The sequence below is a fragment of the Pygoscelis adeliae genome, unplaced genomic scaffold (assembly GCF_000699105.1).
Source record: "Pygoscelis adeliae isolate BGI_AS28 unplaced genomic scaffold, ASM69910v1 Scaffold63, whole genome shotgun sequence".
Lineage (NCBI taxonomy): Eukaryota > Metazoa > Chordata > Aves > Sphenisciformes > Spheniscidae > Pygoscelis > Pygoscelis adeliae.
In genome coordinates, this window is record NW_008824414.1 from 3,729,229 (window position 1) to 3,740,607 (window position 11,379).

Genomic DNA, 11,379 nt, shown 5'->3' on the forward strand with positions numbered 1-11,379 from the left:
CAAGGCCACTACACTAGACTTCTGCAGAGTAAACTGGTCCGGTATGGCAAACGCTGACAAGAAGTCTCTGGACCCGCCGGTGGCCTCTATGGGTCATACAGGGGATGAAGAGGAATAGCAGAAGCTAGCAGTCTCTGCACCACTTTGCTTTGCCAGGGTAAATCCTGCTCAGGCAAGGGGAAATTCTCAAGGTGTTTGAGTTAGATATTTGCACTTTCGTGCATGTACTATGATGCAATTAAGTGCATACAGTGCTTATTAAGAATATTTAGAATATGGTTAACACCTTTTTGCCTTTGGTAACTGTATTATTTGAACATATTGGAAGGCTAACAATGTGTTAATAAAATCCCGTTCAGCTTTCTTGTCAGCATTTCATAAACATTCCACATGATGTGAATTTCTGAGCATCTCAGAAATGGTGCAAGTACTGCACTGAACAGTGACAGTGTCTCATCACCTGCTACAAATATTCAGCATACAATGCAGGTATTGTACTAACCATAATAAAATTATTCACAAGGTTTTGGTAAATTAAGTTGCTGCTTTTATCATACGGTTAACTTGCATATTTATGGCAATTGTACTGGAATGCTTTTAAATCCTGCTATTAAATGGTACAAACAAAAAGGAAAAATCACATGACTAGTTTCAAACGCTGGGGTGGTGACCCTTCAAGATGTGCTAAGCTAAATTATGGTAGCAAGATGACACAATATTCAGGACAGGGTATTTTTTCCTTTTCTTTTTTTCTCTGCATAATTATCCTAGAAACTTATACATGTTGCTTTGAAGGAAAATACATGTTATCTTTCTTCCTCAGTCTGAATAACAAACTGAAGATGGCATGAAAGCAGTCCAATCAATACCCTTGCTACAAAGGCATTATTGTATTTTAGTGGTAGAAATACATGAAGGCATATGGAGAAATTATTATTTTTCTTTTGCACAGACAGATGACTTCTGTCATTCAGTTTCAGTGTACAAATGGAATACCACCCATTTTCAGCCTTCCTGTAAAACACCAGCTTCCAGATGATACAGTAGCTGGTCTTATTATCATTGTCAATAGTTCCATTTGGCAGTAGACAGCTAATTCTTTTCATGTGCTAATGATTAATCAGACAAGTCTATTTACTAATGTATCAGAATGCATTAGAAATATAGGTAATGAGGGACAGAATATCAATTTATTTATAAATGAACTGCACTTACATTGACTTGAGTCAATACGTATCCAAAGAATAAAGTAGAAAATGTAATATACACGTAAACCATTACAATGAATTAAAAGAGAATTTTAAAATGTCTTGAAACATGATTCTATCGACTCCCCCGCGAGCCAAAAGGGATGTCACAGTTAGGTATTCCAATACAGACACCACAAAATGCCCCCCACAACCACAGTACCTGTAGCTGTACTTCTTAGAAAATGTCCTAATGCAACAGTACAAATATTGTATTTGCATTTCAGAACTCTAAGCCCAAGCACCAGGTTTGTGCAGGTAGATAAATATGTGTATATTGTCAATATTAAAGATATTAAAATGAGCTACATGCTTCAGTGGAATATCCTGACCACTAGCAAATTAACAGTGCTTTGGGAATCATCTTCAGAGTGACGAAACCTGATTTGCCTAAATTTTTTAGCAGTTGTAGGAAATACAGAATAGACATCTAGGTATGCTTTTTATGAGACAAATGTCAACTTGGAGCAGCTGATCAGAAGTTTTGTGTTACCGATGCATTGTTTCTGGACAGGTTTTAATGCAGAGTACACTCGTGTTCCCTTGTCTGTATTCTAGCAGAATTACACTGGTATTAGAAACTGCTATCATCTACTGACTGCCAGTTTAAGAAAACAAATCTTATTTACTCTGATTATTCTGTAGTCATTACTTACATCAACTTATCATATTTCCCAGAGGACACGTTAAACAGGTATTTTCTGAGGTCTGGCACAGTTAGTACACAATACTACCCATTCTTAGCTCTACACAAAATACTTCTGCTTAATTTACTGCATCTATTATTACTACTTTCCTTTTGCTCATAAATGTTGTGTCTCTTAACACTGATATTTCTCAGTGAGAACAGACAGGCACCAGAAAGTAGGGAGGGGTCCAACATGGGACCAGTTTAAAATGTTAGAAGTTTGAGGCAGGATCCAAATGTTCAAATGTAGTTTCCAGACAAAATCCTCTTATTTCTTAGAGGTAAATATTAGAAATCCAGAGGTTAAGATTCAAGAAGCCTTTCGCTATTGCGTATTTGAAAACCGCAACTGGTTTAACAAGCCCAGCAATGTGTCTGCAGTATTGCAGTATTTGAATACTGCTACATCCATTATTAATGCGCATAGAAATATTAGTTCGTATAAACAGTTACACAGTTTGATCATACAGACACACAAATGCATTTGTTCAGGCTACCTCTGCATCTGGAGCTTCCATTTAAGAATTTAGAGCTTTATATTAAATATTGTAAGACTATCGGAAAGACCAATATTCAAAAGCTCTCTTACAATCCTTCGTTAGCTATATATAAACTATGTGTTTTAATCTTTTAATGCTTTACCCAGTGAATGCAACAATCAAAGTGCAAAAGAAATTTTGCCAAAATTAGTATGTTGACATAAGGCAGAGAAACGCATCTTTGGAAAACAAAAGAAAGAAAAGCAACAAAATCATATGAATCACACCATTTAAAAACCAAACAAAAAACCCTAAGAAATCCATCAGACGGATTTTGTGACCGCTCAAAAGTGGCATAAAGCTAGACGTTAGAAACTTTCATTGAATCGTCACATGAAAGTCTTCAAAGTTTTCAACGAATTAACAAATTAAGAAAATTTAATTTGAGTTTCCATGCAAACAGGTACACAGGGGTACGGGTTCAAATGTATGGCTGAGTTACAGTGCCCTGTTATGCTGTGACTGACAGCGTGAGAATTTTTCCTGTTGGGAGCAAAGTAAAATACGCTCCTGAAGTGTGTTCCCCTGAGGTATTCTGGAATAACTCCACACCATCGCTGGTATATTGGGTTAAACAGCCTCATTTAAACTTATAGCACCAGTTCCTTTTTAGTTCTGTTTTTGTTGCAGAGCGGGTATAAAGACCTTTAATGCTTAGATCCACTTACAACGCTATGAAAAATACACTGTGAAAAATCAGCATGGCAGACTGAGTGGCCTGAGTACACATGAAAATACAGACACAAGGATAATGAGAACACCAATACATTACGAATCCTACACAACCTTTTTTTCAGACAGTTTCACTGTATTTAAAACAGCCTTGAAATTTCATCTAAATGTATGTGGACCGAAAGCACAACTGAAACCAGAACCCAAGTCTACTTGAAAGGATATTTGACATGATAGCACGGTGATTAGAGACAAGAGAACTAATGCCAGCTCTGCTCACATGCACAGATAAACATGAAAGCTGCTCAACTTTATTCCCAATAAATAATTTGCTGGATACTCTCAAGAGAGCTCTATGGAGGATAAGCTGCCCTTTGTTAAAAATGTAACAATTTTCATAGCACCGCTTTAATCATGGGTAAAATTTTCAGAATTTGACAACCTTTTCTATTCCCCTGATAAAAGCTCTTCTTCAAGAATGTCTAATGCTGCTTCTTAGTTGGTGTTCAATAGAAACCAGTCTATAACGCAATGCACTCCCTTTATGTGATGTTTAGATATGAGATTGATCTCAGAGGACACCCTGGAGTTCTGAAAGTAGGATTATTGGATTTTGTGGCTTTCTCAGATGTCAGAGATCTTTAAACAGTGTCTTGCAAAGTTGCTACATCCCAACTGTCTGTGAACGGCTTATGAACTCATCAGAGAAGATAAGTCTCCATGTTAATTAGACTTTAAGGGGGAGACGCAGCTTCCCATCCCATCAAATTAAATACAAGGACTTTCACATGCTACAAAATTATTTATTTAATCAGTAGACTTTTTAAAAATTAGGCTATAGACATGAGAGAGAATTCAGAGTTCAGAGGAATTGAAATACAAAAGGCACTATTAATGCAGTTAGCATAGATTTAGAAACTGTACCTTTCAGTTCTACTCTTACCCTGAAAATGCACCGGACACTTGTTGAACTAAAGGAAAATTATTTATTGGCATCTTTAAACAGCTGTATACAGCCTTTTCTAGATATGCAAGTTTGGATGGACAGGAACTGATAATTTCTACCACTTCTGCCATTTGCTGTATCAAAAGCTATTAGAAACATAGGCATTCTTTGAATTAATTTCTTTTTGTGTTAAAAAAAAAAGGGGGGGGTAAGCTTAAGTGAAAACAAACTCTTCACTCCTTGAGCTGGGATAGGTAGATCAAAGTTATTTCCATTTTATGGAGGATGCGAGAATTTGACATTTTGTTACATTCCAGTTAAAACCAAAAACATTTCAGAGTTGCCTGGGAAAGGGATTTACAGCTCTCTGCCAAGTTTATAATGAGCTAGCACCCTAAAAGCACTCGATGAATGTAGGCAGGCCAATACTGTAAGAGCTCCAACTCTGAGTCGCACATCTGGTACCACCCGCCACACCCAAGGACCAAGACAACCCATTCAGGTGGTCTGCCAAGTGGTCTGGTGTCTGTGGGGAGCCTGGCTCTCTCTTTGCTAGCCAGACAGGTCCCCACGTTGTCAGAAATTGAATTATTTAATTGTTATCGACCACAGAATATTTTATATTGACATTTGTCAGTTTGGACTCTTGTAAGTTCCATCTTTATGGACTTAAAACCATTCCCCTCCCTGTTTTTCTGGTGCTTCAGCACTGGTTTGCAAGGGGCCAGTTCTGGCAAAAGGCAAGAACCTGATTTCTGAGGTCAAAGATTTCAAACTTGATGCCAGAAGTGAACTTGGAGCATTTGGATTTAGGCAACTTCCTATCATTGAGGGTTAGCAGTGTGAAAAGGCCTGGGATAGCTTTTGCCTTAAAAGCCTTATTTTTTGCTGCGCTTTATTAAGGCAGTTTTGAAGTCTTTGTTAGGGACATTCTTATGACTTCTACTTACAGCATACACAGAGACATTATACAGACAGAGACGTTATACAATATTCGCAGCATTTGAACCTCCATTCTGGGCTTAGACAGAGACAGAATTTGCCTTCCATAATTTACAAAACATCTTACAATTTATTACTTAGACAAAACACCTATTTTAAGATTATCTGATTAATAACTTGAATGAAGCATCTCATCAAAAGCTCTTTAAAAAGATGGATAATTCATTCTTTTGTCTTCAGTGAGTTTTTAGCTAAGTTACAGATTCATAACTTGCATTGTTCTTTATAATGCAAGTGTAAACAATATGCACATTCATTTATTGCCCCTCCCTGTCCAAAAGATATACAATTTCTGAGGGACAACCTTTCAAAACACAAATGTTGCTGCTGAAAAATGAAATATAATATACATAACTTAGTTATTTTACCATAGTAATGTAAATCCTTGTTCAAAGCTATTATAATAATTTCATAGAAATAATTACCCACGGAGCTAGTAACTCTAGTTTTATGGACCACATATGTAAACTAGAAAACTAATGTTTTTCACACAGTTATCTGCTATACATAAACATGCAAACTGAAAGCCTACTTCATAGAACCGGTAGAAAAAAAGATTTTATTTTAAAGTGATGACTAAGAAAGTAAAAATTTTTTTAGTGATTTCACAAATGCTCTTATTGATGGCTTATTGTGAGCTATATCCAGAATGCGAAATGTGTTTAATTTACTTTAGACTTTTTGGCTGCTCTTTTCTATTTTACAGGTTTCTTACTCTTATTACTTCTCCACTGGAAAAATCCAATATTTTTGAGTCAGTTTGCTACAAAGGTGCTGCAAGATGCTGGTTAGTTATAGATTTCAGACAGTGCATGGCACTACGGAGCTGTTCTGATTTCCTCCCTTCCCCACCAAAAGGGAAGAAAAGAAATATTGAGCTTTCGCAGCAACAAAACAGCAAAAAAGGGTTGTTCAATAAAAACAGTGTAAGTCTGGAACCTGAGACAATTTCAATTAATTCTAAGACATTTTCATTTAAAATCAAAACTTTTTCATCACAATCGTTTTATATGGTTTGGACAAGTCTTTTAGGTCGATGTTTTCAAAACACATATTATCTTTAACAACCTCACATCCAAGTATCTCAGTCACTTGTGAATAACGCAATTTAGTCTTCTACATAGGCCTCCATGAACAAGCAGCCAGAATGCAGACAAGCACACAGAAATTCTCAGGTTAGCATAAAGTTAGCGTAAACACACAGAATAAAGACCTGAAGATTGGGAGAGTCTCATTTCACAAGAATTTTAAAGCTCTTACAACAACTATGCTATTGGACCCAGAGTTTGCTGCTTTAGTCTGGGCTTCGTGACCAATAGTGGAGGGGCCTGGCCTCTCCAAGGGCATATTCAGTAACAGTGGGCTGATAAAGAGAGAATTTCCTACGTGTCCATGCCAAGGATAACAACATTGCTAGAGCAGGCAGGCTCAAGACGGATACCAGTGTATCCTGTTACAAACATATCAACAAATTCCACTTCAGTGAGGAAATAAGACAACTTTGCCTGCATCTTCGGATCCTGAGTAGGGCTCTGTCTTTCATTATCCAAGGACAATTTTCATATCCCTCACATGATAAATCACTTTGCAATAGAGAGTAATATCATTTTAACACGTGTGGAGAGGAACAGGTGTGAAGCCAGTAAGAACCACGTTTTCCCCCCTGGAAAAGTGGGCTTGTCAACATAACCCTCAAAAGGCATATTCAGGGAGGAGAAGCCATAGCGTAATGAGGCAGGTACAAAACCACACAACTGCAAGAAACAATGAAAAAAGGAAAGGACAGTCCTCGGAGGACTCAGGGAAGAGAACCAGGGAGCAAAATATTTTGCTTTCTAGACTGAAGGTAAGAAAACCCCTTCACTTCAGAGAGGGTGGAATGGCCTCCAGAAAGTCCTACAGAATAAGATGCAGGAGGCAGAGCCTGCAATATAGTCTCCTCAGGTAGCACTACCACTAATGCCAAATGATCCCAATAAGCAAAGGCAAAATAAGTAAAATATATGCAATTGTAAGAATACGAGAATACAGCCTATATATAGCAATATAGCCCATCTTTCTTTTCTGGAACTCCCAAAGCTCACCCATGACTGTCCTCTGCTGGAATTTCAGGAAAAGAAAGCACCTTTAAACTGCTTATTGTAACAGGTAGTCATAATGCAGATAAATCCCTTTTTTTCGGCTCCTCTTTGCTGCATGCTATTTGCTACTTTGTGTTCAAGCTTTTCTTTCTGGTCTTTTCACAGTCTTTTCACACACACCCCCCCCGTTAACTTCTGTCTTGTGCAGTATTCTAATAGCCTCTACTGATCAGACAGCATTGGCAAGAGGCTATTAAAAGATATGTAATCAATTTTATTATTTTGTAGCACTTGCTAAAGGCTTTGTTTAATGAGAGAGCTAATGATATTGAAAATACAGGGAGTAGTGTTAGAAACTATGAGAAAGGCACAATCTTCAAAGTTTGGAGTGTGTTTGCCTTGGAGCATCCCTTGGTTAACTGGCTAGTGCGATTGATGAATGGCCAGGCTTCCAATTGCAGTCGGGGCAAAAGGAAAGTTGTTAAGTAGTGTTCATATGTCAGCTTCGATGGCCAGAATACCATACCACAAAACCAAAATGCAATTCAGCACGACTGGCAACCATCCATCAAACAGGTTGAAAATTGAATGAACTTAAAACAAAATTATCCCTGGTCGAAAGGGAGTAGCATTCCTATGGGTTACGGTAAGACACTTCGACAGAGCGCTTGCTTGCAGCACACGGCCACTGTGGCCCTCAATTCCAGCTTCTACCGCTCCCAGAGCTTTCATAAACACTTAACATTTCATAAAAGTTACAGTTTTACACATTATTTCTAAGCTACAAAAAATGTACAGGCTGTGTTGCCCCTCCTGCTCTAACATGCTTTATAAACACTGGCTAGAGCAGCTAACCCAGATGTACTCAGAACTTATTTTTTCAAAATTTAAAATCTGCTCTACCTGATGCTTTGTGCTCCATTCAGGTTTCAACCTTAAAACAGGGAACTAGAATATTTTGTGCCTGGTGCTATACTGTTACACCTAATTTCTTCTCTATTTCACACTAAGCAGAGATGTCTCTTCGAAGCTTTAGAAAAAGGCATCAAAGAAGTGAGGAAAAATGTCAAGAACTTGTAAATAAACAGCTGGCTTGCAACATATGTATTTTCTTCTATATTTTTCAGGCACCACAATCTACAATCCATATCTGCCAGCCTTGTAGCATGCAGCATAATTTAACTGTAATTGATAATGTAAGGGCAGATGGAGAGAAGTGTCAGCTCCTGCTCACATCCTCTGGGGATGCTACAGAAATCAAAGCAGATGGTCCAATTGCTTCTTATTTATGTGTTGCTGCTAGCTCCTCTGCTTGCAGGATAATGGATCATTATTGCCTGCTGTGCACAAACACCAATATGCTTTTAAATCTGGTTCTCAAACCTTATGAAAAAGCACTATATTTCATATTAATTTGTGAAGCTGCACTTAACAGGGTCCACTGATTTTAATTTATAACTTCCAAAAGAAAAAGGTTCAGCCATGGATTATTTTTTCATAAAATAAGTGATCAACTGAGATTTCTAGCAAAAGCATAGACTAGTTAACTGATCATACATGCTTAGAGAATACAGAGCAGTCAATTATGATTTGAATGATACAGTATAATGTGGTTTTATTTATTGACCAGTCTTTGGCAACGAAGGCGAATCTCCTTAAAATGATAACTTCAAATATATATCAGATAAGATATAGTGATGTCACTTGAATCCTTTGTTTACCCAAAGACACTCATGAATTCTCTCAGCGATACCAGTTAGGAAACCTGCTTCTCCTAGGAGCTCAGACAGGCTACGGGACTTCCTGCACATCCAGTACATTATACAGATCTCCAGTGATTAAAGCCCCCATGGCTTTACCCTTGGCAGTACATATATTCCATGGAAATTGGTTGGCATACCTTCTGGAACCCATTGTAGTAAGTTTCAGTGACTTTAAACCCTAATGTTTCACAGCATGACCAATATTTATTTGCTTTGGCTACTGTAGCAAATGGCAAAGTTAAGTCACTGTTTTGTAAAATGAGATAAGATAGCCAGCTGCGGCACTCTGCTAACTCTGCTGAACACGTTCATGGAAACTACCTTCAAAGATACTGATGTTGTACTTTCTCTTTTAGCTGAGACAATACACCACCGGAAAGATTTTGCAAATACTTACTCCCAAACTTCAGCCAGTAATATGTAGTTTTGTTAGTTTTAAGAAGTCTGACATCAAAGGGCAAACTGTAAGGTGAGTTTACTATCACAAAATAATTAGACATGTTAACACTTCCAGCGTATAGAGGTCTATACAACACAGTAGATATTCTTATAAATTCTGAAAAGCTGTCGGTCCCTTGAAAGGAAAAGGTGTCAGTCAGTGCAGCCAGTGAGTAAATTGCTGAGCGAATACAGTAAGGCCCTTTCCAAGTATGGCCTAAGAAGGAACAAATTACGTTTAGGTTAATCCACCACTTATCCTACCCTCAAGGTGAATCAGTGAATGATTAACAGAAGAAAATGCTCAGTGTTTTATGCAGTGTTCAATTAATCCATTCATCTGCTAAGGTGATTAGATACTCTGATGGCTGGAGTTGATATTGAACCCTCGTTTTATTTACTACCCTACCAGTTTAACTGGATGCTGTTGTGATGTGACTTTAGATATGAAGTTTTGAGCAAAAAGTATGGATTTTGATCATTTTTCCCCTGTCCAGAACTAAACACACCAGGCAGTACTATTGTACAATGTCCGGGGAAGAAATTACCGCTGTATAACAAACATGCTGGTACCAGGGAACGTTATTTTACTCTCCGATCAGGCAAACTACCGCTGACTGATGGAAGTTTTGGAGAAATTTAGCAATTGCCTTCGTGATCAAGACAAATTCAAGATACTCATTAGCCAAACTGAATTAAGTCTTGCACGCTAAAAAGCAACTTCAAATCAGCGGTATCTGGCAAATATTGTGGGTTGGTTCAGGGACCTTCTGAAACCACCAGACTAGTTTAGAATTGTTTGCATATAAATTATATATTTACTGTAAAGGGTCTCAGAACAATTTGGGTCTGTCCCCTTGAAGACAGTGGGAATTGTTACCGAGTACAATGTCTGAGCTTTGTAACATTAATCAGAAGGCCCTGTGACTGTGGATTTGAATGAAATTCGCCCCTTTCCCTCTCCTGTAAGAGAAAAGAGAATTACAGTCTAGGATGCTAGATGCACAATGAGGTATACATTCCAATTGTATTTTAAACTAATATCTTCCTACGGCTGATTTGAGAAATTCACTTGCAACTTAAAATTGTAGTTTGAAATAGTTCAAAGGAGTTTATCCATTCTGTCTTCTGCACTTCAATTTTTTCTTAACAATGCTACCTCTGTATCTCAGTAAAAGTTTGACAGAGGTCATAAGAGTGTTTTTATTTCCAATCCATTGCTGCAAAATAAAATTGGGGGGTTTTTTGTCAGCCTGCAAGGCACGTCCTTTTGCAGTCTATTATTCTTCTGATCATTTATTTGCTATCTACAGAATCAACACACTCTCAAGTCTTCCAGGGAGGTTCTGAGGATGTTAGCATTAATTTTTCATCTATGGTCTCATATATAGATTATGTAAAACCAGACTACCATCTTTCAACAGCTCTACACACTGCAGTGACCATTTTGATAGTGTATCCCTCTTGTAAGCAGCAATGTGTGCCTTGATCAAGTATTTGTGTTTGTGCATTTCAGATCTAACCTGAATTTTTAATTTTTTTGTTAACAGTTCTAATTTACTCACTTTGATATTGAACCTTTCAAAGAGAAAGGTGGTCAGATTTAGTTCAAACACTCAACACACTAAAATGCGTCCCTCAATATTGTGCAAATATAATGCAGTTTATGCCAGATGCATATTTATGTAGCAACAGTCCTAGAGAAATATAATTACACTTGCTGGAGTATTGTTGACAGCAGCTGAGCAGCATTCTAACGAACTTCCTCGGGAGGACTTCATTATGATAATTTCATAACAGGTGAACACTTTGAAACACTATTGTATGTAAGTGCCTTCCAACCCCAGGTAGTCAGCACTTTACAGCCACACACAAGGCACAGGACCTGCCTGGCCTCTAGCATTACTCATGGGATCCACCGTATATTGGAAGAGCCTGTAAAGGGGTTCTTAAGAAGGTCGAAGCTGTGCTTATCAGAATATATAGACTTTGCCAGCTCCCCC